At 44.7% G+C, this 14,524-nt stretch overlaps 1 pseudogene; it reads left to right on the top strand.

The window, feature by feature from the left end:
* Nucleotides 1-10,846: 10,846 nt before the first annotated feature.
* LOC146763194 (uncharacterized) lies at nt 10,847-11,692 on the top strand (annotated as a pseudogene).
* Nucleotides 11,693-14,524: the final 2,832 nt, after the last annotated feature.

Genomic DNA, 14,524 nt, shown 5'->3' with positions numbered 1-14,524 from the left:
CTGGAGAGAGAGAAAGAGACAGCGATGGTGCCAGCAATACACCAGCAGAAGAGGAGAAGGAGGGGGGGAAGATGCCCAGTCATGGGAGCTGGAGGTATGGGCAGAGATCCCAGCAGTCCGGGAAATTTGAGACTTTTAACCCCTTCTTAGATGATGAAAGCTTTGTGAAATATTACTCCTCCTTGATCTGAAAGAGAAGAGATTATCTGGGAGTGAGAGGTCAGAAGAAGATGGGGAAATGAATTATAGTGTGGGAGGAGATGATAGAATAGCTTTGTCTAGACTTTTCTTCTATAGCCATAGACTGAACCAATTTCTCCTGCAACAGAGGCTGCATTTTTAAGGGGATGCAGTGATGAGCCAAGAGACCTGCTTCAGCAGCTGAGAGTCACAAGAGTGGAGTAAACAGAGAAAAAGTTGAGTAGGGTTGTGGTGATGCCCTCTGTCTTTAGAGAAGAAGAGAAGAAAAGAAGAGGAGAAGAAGAAGATCTCTTAGAGCCTCAGCCCCAGGGCAAAATAGAGGGGACTGTGGTCCCAAAATGAGAAACTGAACTGCTGTTTTTCTTTGGTCCTTGGTAAACCATCCTTGAAAAGAAACCCTATGAGCAGTCTGTCCATGCATAGTAGTAAGAGCACTGTGACATGGAAAAGAGTGTCACCATGGCAGATTTTCTCCGGGTGGTGCCATGTGTGACATAGAAACACCAGAGGTCACAGCTGTGTTTCTTGGGGGTCTATGGCACAGGAGAGACTCCTCTCTCCCTTGATAGACTGAGTATTAATTATCTAAAGAGTGAGAACTTGATTGAGGGTCCGAATTGTGTCTCACTGTAGTTTGTTAAAACTGGGGGGGGGGGGAGGAAGAATGTTTTGGAATGTTTTCATTTTAGATTTAGTGTGTGTTTTTTTCCTTTTTTCCTTTTATCATAGTAGTAGTTTAATAAAGTTTTTTTTCCCCTTTGTTATTAAGCTTGGGCCTGCTCTGCTCTGTTCCAGATCGCATCTCACAGCATTCATTTGAGAACGTGCATTTTCATAGAAGCACTGGCATTGCGCCAGTGTCAAACTGTGACACCCATCTCGGAGTGTGACAGCCTAAAATATATGAATGTTTCAATAGACACTTTTTCATCTGCCATAAAGCATGTCTTTGAAAAACAGAAAAGAGGGATGTGTGGTGAAACCCGTCAGACTAGGGTGGCCAAAGCCCTGTACACTTTAAACCATCTAACAATATTGCAAGACTACCCAAACCCTGTCATCTTAAATAATTACTTTTCATTACAGTCTTCTAGTGATGTCCAGTTACCTAAACCTAAGGTATTGGTATGGGACTTTGTCACTTGGGGGCATGGGTATGCATGTATTTCCACAGATACCAGTATTTGATGGGTAATAACCCTCTGCACCAGCTGGATGGAAATCTGAGACCTTTGGAATGACAACTCACCTGTGACTTCACCTGGACCTCAAGAGTCGGACAGTTTAAGGACATTACTAGCAAAAGGGAATGCTACCTCTGACATTTTTAATGTTACCTCTGATAGTTATTAAGTTGGTTTGGTTGTAATGTTCAAGTTTTAAGTTGTAAGTTTTAAGTAATTAGCCTGTGACATGCCACCCAGTAACATTGTGCCTTTGATAGCTCCTGGACAAGATGGTAAAAATTTTGATGGGACACACCAATACCTAGAAAGATTAGGCTTGTTGAGTTTAGTGAAGAAATTAATTCTCATTGTACCGTGTTTGTTGTCCTTTCTGCAAGGGGGCCTGCAGAGGGACAATAAACACGGCTTTTATATTTTGAAAACAGGAAGGGGGAACTATGGCAGCAGACAGCTGGACTGTATGCCTCATAAGGGCAGGAGGGGTTTGGCTACAGGAAGCAGATGCCAGCCAATTCTTGACGACAATGTAAGCAGGTAGCTATTGGCCAGTGAGCTGGGTGGTAACCAATCATAGCCAATCAGGTTCAAACGTGGACTCTTTTGAATAGCCTATAGAAGAGCTGTGTGCACCATTAAACAGGAGTCTCTGCTGTATGAAATCCGATGTCGTGTCATGTCTCTGTCTCCCCCAACTGTGACATTTGAGGATTAATTTGCCTGACAGTGGGACAGTGGATGAGTAGGACCCTGTTTTTAACTTGTTTCAAATACAATGTAAAATTAATAAGCATAAAGAATGTTGTCAGATCTTGAGAGAATTAGAGTGTGAGAGACAACATGGGTTTAAATATGTAATGGGAAGTAAGCTGCATTCAGGGATTTCTATAATAAAGATAATGGAATCCTTAAATCCAAGACAGTCAATGAGCCTTTGTTTTGATCTCTTTACTCTGTAGAAACTGTTCTAATGATGGCTTTAGTTACAAAGCATTGGTATTCCATCATGTTTACAGCATGACTTGGGTTATTGTTAGGGTTTGACACTGGCACAATGCCAGCGCTTCCATGAAAATGTAACCTATCAATTAAATGCTGTGAAATGTGATCTAGAACAGAAAAAAGCAGGCTAAACTTAATAACAAGGGGGAAACTTTATTATACTACTATTATTACTATTATTACTACTATAAAGGGGAAAAAAAACTACACAAAATTTAAAATGAAAACCTTTCAAACATTTCTCCTCCCCCCACCCTACTCCAGTAAATTACAGCAAGACACATTTGGACCCTTAATTCAGTTTTTACCCTTCTACATAATTAATACTGAGTCTATTAGGAGAAAGAGGAGTCTCCCTTGCACCACAGACGCCAATGGAAACACAACTGCTACTTCTTGTGTTTCCATGTGTTATAAATGAGAATTTATTCAGCCAGATTAAAAATAAGGAAAAAAATAATTTTATTAGCGGTCAAATTCTATCTAGCCAGCCACAGAAATAGACAAGCCCGGGAATTGGCCCTGGGTGTGCAACAAGGAGTCAGCCTCAGGAGAGGTTTCCCCTATGCCCACACACCTCCATCCTGGCCCAGGCGGTTTTTATAGGGAAAATTCCGCCTGAGGCCAAGATTTCAGCAATCAGTCTTTTCTTCTATTCAGAGTCCATAGGTTAATAAGATTTTCTTTTTTGGTGATGAAGACAAATAATTCAATGTCTGGTGTAGGTGAATTCCTGATGAGATTTTACGGGAAGGCTGCATTCACATGGATCTGTCTGAGGATTTCCACGATATCCATCTTGGGCCATTTACGCGATGATCAGCACCCGATGATCAACACCTGGAGTCCCAATGGTCAGCACCTGGAGTCCGGACATGGTCCATCTCCTGGCCTAGCCACATCCTTTTACTTGTAAATCAGTTTCCAATATACACCCAGTCTCGCCTGCAAGGGGGGGGGGGGGGAACTAATACAACGGGCATAATCTAACAAGTATCCAATATTACATATTTCATACAAGGAATGGTGCGAATTATATTTACTACACATAACACATGTCACACGTGGCACCGCCCGGAGACAATCTGCCAGTGTGATATTCTCTTTTTCATGTCACAGTGCTCTCACTACAGTGCATGGACTAAGACTGCTCATAGGGCTCTTTTAAGGATGCTTTGCTAAGGAATAATAGGAATAACAGTCCAGTATCTCATTTTGGGACTACAGTCCCCCCCATTTCCCTGGGGCCAGGGGTCCAAGAACAGAGATTGCCTTCTCTTCTTCTCTGAAGACGGAGAGCATCCTCACACCCTCCTCTGCTGACCTCTGTTCATTCTTGAACTGGTAGTTGCTGAAGGAGTCTCTTGGCTTACCATTTCATCCCCCTAAAATGCAGTCTCTCTTGGAGGAGAAGTTGGTTCAGTTTATGGTTAATAAGAAGAGTCCAGCTAATAGCTACTCGATTATCTTCCCCTAACCTTCTTTCTCTAACAACTAAGGTCTCTGGCTGACTCTCTTTCTTTTAAATTGAGGAGGAGCAAGATTTTATAAAGCCTTTATTTTTTAGGAAAGGGTTAAAATTCCTGTACTCCCCGGATGGCTGAAATCTCTGGCCCAGGATGCTGTGCTGTCTCCCACGCTGGGCATCTTCCCCCCGCCTCCTCCTTCTCCTCTGCTGGCAAACTCCCGGGTGTCTGCAGGCTCTCTATGTCTTTCCCTCTAGGTTGTTGTGGGGGGGAAACAATACATCTCAGACGTTTTCCACCCTTTCGTCCGCAGGAACTGGCCCAGCTCGGCTCCCGATCCTTCACCCCCTGGCCTACCTTCCCAGGCCACATGGCTTTTCCACTCCCCCACCCAACTCACCGCTGGGCAGGGGAGGTCTGTACCCTCTGATGACTGGAACCAAAGAGAGTGAATCTTCCTGGGAGTTCTGCTTTTAACCCCTCTGTATTCTCAGAGGCGTGTCTACCTTCAATTGGTCACCTTAAGTGTCAGTATCCAAACTTGACCTCTGACTGGACTGACCTCTTCCTTCTAAGAAAATTCTTTTCCCGTGTCAAACCACGACAGTTATATTGATAGGAATTGCCTGTGTTGTAACCACATTCCTAGACTGTGCCCTTCTGAGGTCTGCTGTTAAAATACAGATTAAGAATTATTTTAAAACACAGTCTGGGCTCAGCAAAGCTGTGTTACTTTAAAAAAAGTTGTACTCAGTGACTAGCTAGTATTCTAAATAGTTCTTGTTGGGATAATATTAAAATCAATTGCCTCAAATATTACTTACTTACCTGAGTTTTTGTTTTTTTTTTTTTTTTGTCCTGTTTGTTGCTAAGAGACGATAACGACCGGTACTTAAGAGACAAACGAAGTAGCCAAGGTGAGGGGAAGGGTGGAGCTGCACTCTAGTAGCTGAGGGGCTTTCTTTTGCAAGATTTTGGCTGGGGGGTGAGGGGCTGGGCTCACCTCCCTTCTCTCTCCCTTTCGGTATTGGAGGGAATGTTTAAGCTGCTGCTATCGCCCCCACCGCAAAGTCCAGCCCATTACTGTTTTATCCTACCGTGAGTGAGGCTTTTGCTCTTAAAAATGGCCATTGAACTGGGATCTTATTAACACCCTACCTCACTGGAAAGGACCCTCACCATCTACTTGTGTCAGTAGTTTTGGTGACACTCAGATGCCTCAAGGGAAAACTCAGGACCCCAAGCCCCTCCCCTTTCGAGGGAGCCTCTCATGGCTACATTCTGGAACTCAGCTGCCGCTGCCCAGCCCCACCATTTTTGTACCACTGCCGTGGAATTTTCGCTACATTATAACCCAGCAACTGCTGGGACACCCCACGGCTCCTGCTATAGCTGTGGAGTTTCTGCCATATTTTGTTTGCTACTACAGGTGTGCTGTCCTCTGCACTTCCAGCAGTTGCTCTGAGGATCCTGATACAGCTCATTTCACCATCTGGAGTGGCACTGAGATCGGCTGCCCCTGTGAGTTTGCAAAGGAAGCTACTTTTATATTTCTTCCGCTGGCCTGCCCACTGTTATGAACAAAACAGCATTGCTGGGGCACTTCAGCTTGAGCTAAGTACTAACATTGAAATGTTAATTAGCTAATTGCTCCTGGGAATCACCTACAACCCCACCCACACTAGGACTGGGATGCAAAATAGGCCAGTGGAATCATGGGAGGGGGTTTGGGGGATGAAAAACACCCCTAAATGGAAGAGCTGGTCACAGTGGAGGGGGCTGGATGGGTGTGCTAATTGGGGAAAAGGGAGCCACATCCCTAGTCTGTGTCTGACCTGTCACCATAGCCTGCAGGGGACCAGACTGGACTGGGCTGTGGGAAGCAGGAGCAAAGGAGCAACTCTTCCTGTTGTTACCAGGAGGGAAGGAGAGGGGATAGCTGCTGCTGGACTTCGGCAGCAGGCTCTGCACATCCGCTCACCCTTCGGCTACCAGTGGTCCTGGAGGAAAGGAGAGAGGATGGTCTGCCGATCGGGACTTCAGATACAGATGGCACACCTCTTCACCTCCAGCTACCATTCTGCCACAGAGACTCCAGGGACAGACTCTGTACACCTTCTCCCCCTTCAGCTACCGGAAAAGCTACAACAGCAGGGGCGACCTCCGTGTCAAGCCCCCTGCCGAGCTGATCTTTTTAATAAAGAGCTGAACATCAATAAAGGCATAGGCCATGTTCATTACACCCACCATTAACTGTGTGGAGAAGGCAGGTGAGCTCATGCCACAATGTCCCCTGCAACTGCAGGGGAATCATCGTACCTGCACTGCCCGGCAGGAAGCCAACAGTGCCCCTACCAGCTGTGACCATAAGTACACGAAAGGGGAAAGTGCCTGACAGCCAAGAGAAGGCTGATACTGGGTTTATGGTTTTGTTTGTTGTTGCTGCCATTGTGGTTGTTTTTCTTCCTGGTTATACATATACATACTAGAAAGAAACTATTATTCCTTTGCCCATATCTTCGCCTGAAAGCCCCATAATTTTGGAGTTTTAATAATTTGGAGGGAAGGGGGTCACATTTTCTATTTCTGCCTTCCTTAGCAGACACCTGTTTTTAAAACCATATAAATCTTGTTAAATTCAGGACTAAATATGACATTGTAAATAGGAAAATAAGGGGAGATGAGGAACCCTGTGTGGGATTCCAGAGCTTCCCTCTGGCTGCCCTGGAAGGCCTGGGACCCTGGCAGGAGGTCAGGAACCCCCCTGTACAGAGCCCCAAGAGACACTGTCTCTGATCTCTGTCCATGGAACAGAGTTTTCAATCTTACAGGATGAATTACAAGCTTTCAGTGTTTGATATGAGTAATAATTAAGTGTGGCACAGGTGCAAAAGTAAAATTTTAGGATTCTAGATTAGGGGTTCAAAGGGGACAAGATGGAGGAAATCGGCTGTGTCTTGTCCTTTTTCTCCTTCTTCATGCCCTCCATGTTTCACTGTAGTGTTGGCATTTTTCTATTGGTTTAGGTTGGGGACACACTGTTCAACGTAGGTGACAGATATTGGCACGTTATTGTAAATATAGCACAGGGAGTTTCTGGTATATAATGTTTGTAACATCCCACTGAGGGGCAGAGCCCCGCACGCTGCCCTGCAGGACAGACCTGCAGCAGGGCAGCAGAACATGTTATAGATAAGTAAGAATAAACAACCTTGAAAACCAGCACAGACAAATTATGACTTCTTTAGCAACGGGGCTGAAAGACAGAGACTTTTTACAATCTCGGAATCATCAATACCACAGATTCCGACAACCCTGTAATTTAAAAATGTTTCAAAGTTTATTCTCCTGAAACATGTATTAGCATTCCCTGTTCAAAAGTTTTCTGGTTAAAGAAGGCCATGTGCAGAAGAAGCTCTTCTCAGTCGTTATCCTCACACATAACTACTCTTCCCCAAAGAACACTGACATCTGCTCACATAAAAGCTAAAGAAAGGAGGAGGAAGGGGGACATTTGTTATTTACAACTTTTGCCTTCCAGAGCAACATATATGTGTGCTGAAGCCCTGCTTCCTCAGAAGTGAAGGGACATGCTTGTTGATGGGAAAAAGAGAATAAAATCTTTCGGGTTTTTTCCTTTGCTTCCATGCACACTCTTTGCTTTTGCTTTAGTAAACTCCCTTTATCTCGACCCACAAGTTTTTAAAATCTTACTTTCTTCCACTGTCCTGCTGAGGAGGGGAGTGATAGAGTGACTTGGTGGGCATCTGGTGTTCAGCCAAGGTCAACCCACCAGAGTCCTTTCTGTCACCTGAACAAGGACACAAGAAGCAGCAGTTTTGTATTAATCATGCTATAGCTATAGTAGTTAAATAGCAAGCTCCTGAACATGTAACAGTTTGTCAGGTACACGGCTTTATCTCTTTCTTTTGCTGAGCTTGGGAACATATTAATACAAATAATGTCTCTGTGCTTTGCCCTTCCATTGATGACCTTACTGTTCTGGGGGAGCTGTCTTGTGGAGAGAATGAGGCAATACATCTCCCTCTCCCTACCCAGAATTAATGCGGATGTGGACTGTTGGCATATTATGGAGTTTGTGGAATCTGGTGTAGTCCTGGTATGAGAAGACAAGTTTAGGGTGATACTGAAATGTTCCCTGAGGTGGACAGTCCCTGGCTGGTAGGATATATGGGAGTATTTGGGCAGGTTCCTAGGGCAGTTATCCCCTCCCATTGTCTGGGACATTGCATTTGAACAGGGGATCAACCCTAGCAAACTGGTCTGCCAACTAATAGAAGGGTGCCTTGCCTACCCCAATGAAAATTAGCAGCTTCTTGCCATGTACGGGGGCCTGGCCTGTGCCTACCAAGCCACAGTTCAGTGCTCTCAGAGGACTGTAGTTGAGGCAGGAAGCCTAACTGCATTTGAGGACACTATGACTGAGATTGGGACTCAAACCACAACTACAGTAATTGCCCCAGAAAGGAAAAAGTGAAAAAGGACAACCAAGGAGTCCATATCATTGATTAAAAATGGAGGAAGAAAGAGTCAGATCAAGAAGCCAGTTCTTCATCAGAGAAACTGGAGGAATGAGTGAGAGTACTTAAAAGGGGAAAGGTTTTAAACTAAAATATAAGAGATTTGGATTGCATGTTAGAAGTTATTTACTTGGAGGGTAAATCAATCCCTAATGGTATCCTGGGGTGCATTAGGAAGATCTTTTCCAGCAGGTCATGGCAGGTAATCCTGCCCCTCAGCCTTAGTGAGGCCGCATCTGGAGTACTGTGTCCAGTTCTGGGTTTCTCAATACAAGAGAGACATGGAGATCCTGAAGAGAGTCCATTGGAGGACAACAAAGATGATTAAGGTGATGCCTTTTATGAGCTACCTAAAAACAGAGCCTAGACAAAATTAGGAGAATAACAAGCAGGTGTATTTATTGAAGGGCCTTCAGGTACATTTAGGGCAGACAAAGCCCACCCGGGGGCTACACCCAAAAAATGGATGACAGGTCACTGGTTTTCACACTTTTATAAGTTTGGTCCATTTGCATACTGGGGGTTAACCTTCAAATTACAGCTTCAGGTAATTAAGTCACTTATCCCAATTTTGCCCCCCCAACTCACTTTTGTTTACATTTCTCAGAGCCTGAGACAGTAAGGTGTCCTTGGTTCCCAGGCCTAAAGAGGAATTGTTTTGTCTGACTAAAATGGGAAAGCAGTAGCTAACACTCTATATGGAGTTTAGAGTTATACACTAAAGAATTACAGGATTACAAATACATGAAAAATAGAAAAGCTAAAATCCTATGGCATAAAAGGGACTGGAGCATCTCTCTTATGAGGAAAGGTTGAGGGAGTTGGGCCTGTTCAGCCTCAAAAAGAGATGACTGAAAGACCTCATCAATGTGTATAAGTATCTGAAGGAAGGGTGTCACCACTGAGTCAGGAACAGATAAATGAGTGACACCCTCCATGCACTTTCAGAAGGCTAATAATAATTTTATTAGGAACCCATTCCTTTTTATACTCTATTCTGACACAGGTAGACCTGATTGGTCCTTTAATCAGCACACTGTCACCACTGGCTAATTAAGAAACCACCCTTCGGTAAACATATTTCCATAACACATTCCACATGTTCATACAGACCAGGTGCAGAAACTTAAGAATTGTTTTCATTCTTTTCTCAGAGCTTCTCACAGCTTTTCCCAGAACAATACCTGGGAAACTATCTGTTTCTCTCTCTCAGCATTCACAAAAGGGTACCAAGACCATGAAGCCAGGCTTTTCTCAGTGGTGCCAAGCAATAGTACAAGAGGCAATGGGAAGAAATTGATGCACAGAAAGTTCTACCTGAACATGAAGAACTTCTTTACTGTGCAGGGGACTGAGCACAAGAACAGATTGACCAGAAAGGGTGTGGAGTCTCCCTCACTGGAGATATTCCTGAACTGTTGGACACAATCCTATGCAATGTGCTCTAGGATGGCTCTGCTTCAGCAGGTAGGTTGAACCAGATGGTCCACTGTGGTCCATTCCAACCTGACCCATTCTGTTATTCTGTGATTCCCTGGTAGTAAGGCACTGGAACAGGTTCCCAAAAGAAGTTGTGTGCAGTAGTGGGATTTTGAGGTTTATGTTTAAGAAATTGTTTGATAAAACTGTAATGGTTTGTCCCTATTCACCCCTGTTCAGTTTTCCAAATAGTCTCTCCCCAAAGTTGTTTTTCCACCTGCTTTCCTGCCTTTCCCCATGTCAATCCTGGTGTATACCTCCCTTATTTCCAGACCCTTCCCTGTCTATCTTCTAAATCCTGCCCCTGCAGCTTGTCTGTCATTATTTGCTACACCCATTTATCTGGAAGCTTCCCTCTCAGTTATTATATTTTCCTTCACTCATTGGCACATTATGTATGTACTGTCCCCTTCTCCTTCCCTATTGGTTTTATGTTTATACATATCCACTCCATACTCCTCCTATCTAGCCCTTGATTTGTTGTTAGGGTGCCCCCCCTCGGGGGCAGTCCTCCCTTAAAAACTGCCGGTTTTATTACTTCACACCTTTTACCTTGCCTTTACTTCGAGCTGTTACACTGTATCACCCTGCGCCACTGCCCTCCAGCGCGAGGAAGAATAAATATTGCTCAGAGACGCAAGTAAAGGGTCCTTTCCTCTTCCTTTCCCTTGGTCCCTCGACGCAGCCGATGGCCAAACTGCTACCCTGTGCCTGCAGGTAGCTGAGGCGGGGAGCGGCCGCTCGTGACATGCGCTTCAGGGAAAGCAGGGTCAGGGCTCGCTCGAAGCCAGCACAGTTCCCTTCTCCTGAGACCGGGGCACGGCGTCAATTGTGGACGCCCCATCCCTAGAGGTGTTCAAGGCCATGTTGGATGGGGCTCTGAGGAACCTGATCTATTGGGTGCCATCCCTGCTCATGGCAGAGGGGTTGTAATTAGATGATCATTAAGGTCCCTTCCACCTCAAACCATTCTATGATTCTAAGATTCTATGAATTCAAACAGGAAGCAGAAATTACCCAATCCCTGAACTCATAAGAACTTTAACACATGAAAATATTGCAGCTGCCAGCCAGGTGAGTGGCTTTCTGCCTGGCCTCTTATACTGGAATAATGGGACCAACGGTCAGCAGTTGTAAGGTAAGGAAGCCAAATAGCTGGGATCCCTTGCTAGAAATCAGAGAACTGAAAGAGGAATTGGAAAAGAGGCATCAATTTACAGCCATTGGAGATGACTACTCTGAAGTGTGAGGGCAAGATATTAATTTAAGGAAGATCTTGTGAACTTCCCAGGAAAGTGGACCACTGTAGATTAAGGTATCTAGTACCTGAGAAAATTAGTAGTGCTGGAAGTCATCTATGGTGATCTAAATGATGATGAGGTCTCTAAAGATCCAGAGAATGTCCTGTGCACACAGGCCATGTGGAGGAAGATTATTCAAAATACCCCAGTGTCATATTCTAATAGCTTGACAGCAATGTATTGCCCAGATACAGATACAAAAATTGTGGAGGGAGTGTCTTCTTAGCTCCAAATCTTTGAAGAAAATCTTTGTACCTCCACATCTCCACAGGACAGTACCTCAGCTCTCAGGGGCAGCCCAAGAGATCAGTCCTTTCCTGACCCAGTCAGAGGGAAAGGAAGCCCCAGGCATATGTCATGTGGTGCACTCTGGTTCTTTTTCCATGACCAGGTGACAGGACAGGAAGAAGTGGGATGGTGAACCTACCTTTAAACTGGAACCCCATGTACATGAACTGAGAGGGAAGAGAGCTGTTAAGAAGGGGCCACAGAAGAAGGCTCTCAGTGTCAACAACTGAGAGACAGGACTCCGCTTAGTGCAAGCACAAAGTCGTTTATTGTTTCTAAAGCTCAGTTTATATAAACTTACAGCTTTAGATAAAATTTTGCACTGCCAAGCAATAACCACATTCTTAATGTTTCTTAGCAATATTGTTAACCACAATCTTACACCTGCAGTCTTGCATGACTTCCTTAAAACAAAGCACAACATTCCTTTTCTTTCCTCCCTCAGATTTCTGTTTGATGTTCCCAGGGCTTTTGGCCCATCAAGGCCAAGATGTCCACATCATCCATTAACTCTGCAGTACTGTCTGCTCCACTGCCCAGCTGCCTCCCTACATGTCAGTGTAGTTGCTGTAGAGACACAAGATCAGTGATCTCCCAGACAGGGAAGGACTAAAAACACCTCCTATTTGGACACACAAGGCAGATGATGGACTTTGGACCTGGTTAGCATAAGAGATTTGATAAACAGGATGTCTTGGCAAGAGCAAACAGAACTTTGAAGATTAAATTAAGATTACAAGAAGATTAAATCAGACTGATTTACCAGAAAAGAAAATTACACCAAGCTCTGCAAGCAAGAGATGTTGTAAAGTGTATACATTTGTTTATGTGATGATTAACCCAATAATTGAAGTAAAACATTGCTAGCCTTCCTAAAATAGTATATAAGTATAGGTATTCCACAATAAATTTGGATTCTTCCGACCATATCGGAGTGTCCCTGTCTCTCTCATCATTGCTGATAAATGGTACTCTGCGTGAGAAAGAACAGCCTATATGTCTGCAGTTGGCGAGCCCCTGGAACTGATCATGATGGTGAGAGAACTGTATCTGGGCCCACAATCACCAGTCTGCTGCAACTGACAGGTGAGCCAGAGGAACTAATCTATGGGACAGAACATGTCCAACAAGAGAGACATCTATGAAACCATGCTCTCCCTTCTGAGCAAGAATCCTAAAGCACTATCTTAAGTAGCTTTTATAATGGGTGTCATGCATGCTCCCTCATGCCACCCCTTCTTTTATATTTACTCTCTGCTTCTGGGACAAGGTCAGCGTAAAGCTCTATGAACTGACTATGCTGCCTGGCCACGAGCCAGAGTTATGAATGCTTCCTGCTTGGAGGGTGGTCATGGACGTGATTAAAAAGGAGGGAAGGAGCGAGGCAGCCTGTGAGGCTACTGCTGAGATGGCCCTGGCAATCATGCCACATTGAAACCTGCCCAGGTCCTGCTCCCTATCCCCCGTCCACAAGCCAGGGATAGAGCTTGGGCACCACCTCCAGTTGAATTGTGGTGAAAAATTAAGACTCTACAATTTTAATAAATATTTGTAGGTGTGGGAGTCCAGGGCATCCCTCTGGCTTCCCTGGAAGGCCTGTGACCCTGGCAGGGGTCAGGAACCCTCCCCGCCCCGTACAGAGCCCCAAGAGACACTGTCTCTGATCTCTGTCCATGGAAAAGAGTTTTCAATCTTACAGGATGAATTACAAGCTCTAAGTGTTTGATATAAGTAATAATTAAGTGTGGCACAGGTGCAAAAGTAAACTTTTAGGATTCTAGATTAGGGTCCAATGGGGACAAGATGGAGAAAATTGGGTGTGTCTTGTCCTTTTTTCTCCTTCTTCATGCCCTCCATGTTTCACTGTAGTGTTGGTATTTTTTCTATTGGTTTAAGCTGGGGACACACTGTTCAACGTAGGTGATAGATATTGGCACATTATTGTAAATATAGCACACGTAGTTTCTGGTATATAATGTTTGTAACATCCCACTGAGGGGCAGAGCCCCGCACGCTGCCCTGCAGGACAGATCTGCGGCAGGGCAGCAGAACATGTTATAGATAAGCAAGAATAAACAACCTTGAAAACCAGCACAGAAGAATTAAGACTTCTTCTTTGGCAGCGGGGCTGACAGAGACTTTCTACAATCTCAGAATCATCTAAATACCACAGATTCCGACATGTAGGGATGGTATATTTATAACAGTGCAGGGTGCACGTAGAGATTGTTGTCTTTTAAAGGACATGTGCACTCCTGAAAACTCCTGATCTCTTTTTATTTTTCTTTACTAATTTACATATGCATATGTCATGGTTTGACACTGGCACAATGCCAGTGCCCCCATGAAAATGTGATCCCTCCCTTGAATGCTGTGAAGTGGAATCTAGAACAGAGCAAAGCAGACCCAAGCTTAATAACAGAAAAAAAAAACTTTATTAAACTACTACTACTAAAGAAAAGAGAAAACTAAAGAAGGGAAAAAAAACCACACAAAGATCAAATGAAAACCTTGCGAAGCATTCCTCCTCCCACCACCCAACTCCAACAAACCACAGTGAGATACAATCTGGACCCCAATCAGGTTTCCACCCTCCAGACAATCGATACTCAGTCCTTCGAGGGAACAGAGTCTCTCCTGTACCACAGACCCCCCAAGAAACACAGCTCCACATCCTGTGTTCCCATGTCACACATGGCACCGCCTGGAGAAAAGTTTGCCATGGTGACCCTTCTCCTTTCCATGCACAGTGCTCTCACCACCAATGCATGGATGGACAGACTGCTTTTAGGATTTTTCCTTTCAAGGATGCCCTGCCAAGAGGGGAGAAAACAACAGTTCAGTTTTTCATTGTTTGGGACCACAGTCCCCCCCATTTTCCCCTGGGGCCGAGGGCTCAAGAACAGAGATCTTCTACTCTTCTCTTTCCTTTCCAGGGCAGTGGGTGCCACCACAAACCCCCTAACCTTTTCTCTGTTCACTCCACTTTTGTCTTTTTCCCAGCTGAAGCAGGTCTCTTGACTCACTGGCATCCTCCCAAAACACAGTCCCTCTTGGAGGAG

Source organism: Lonchura striata, chromosome W (assembly GCF_050655825.1).
Source record: "Lonchura striata isolate lonStrDom1 chromosome W, ASM5065582v1, whole genome shotgun sequence".
NCBI classification, from domain to species: Eukaryota; Metazoa; Chordata; class Aves; order Passeriformes; family Estrildidae; genus Lonchura; species Lonchura striata.
Note: the sequence above shows the minus strand (reverse complement) of the source record. Positions and strands in the feature narration are given on the sequence as shown.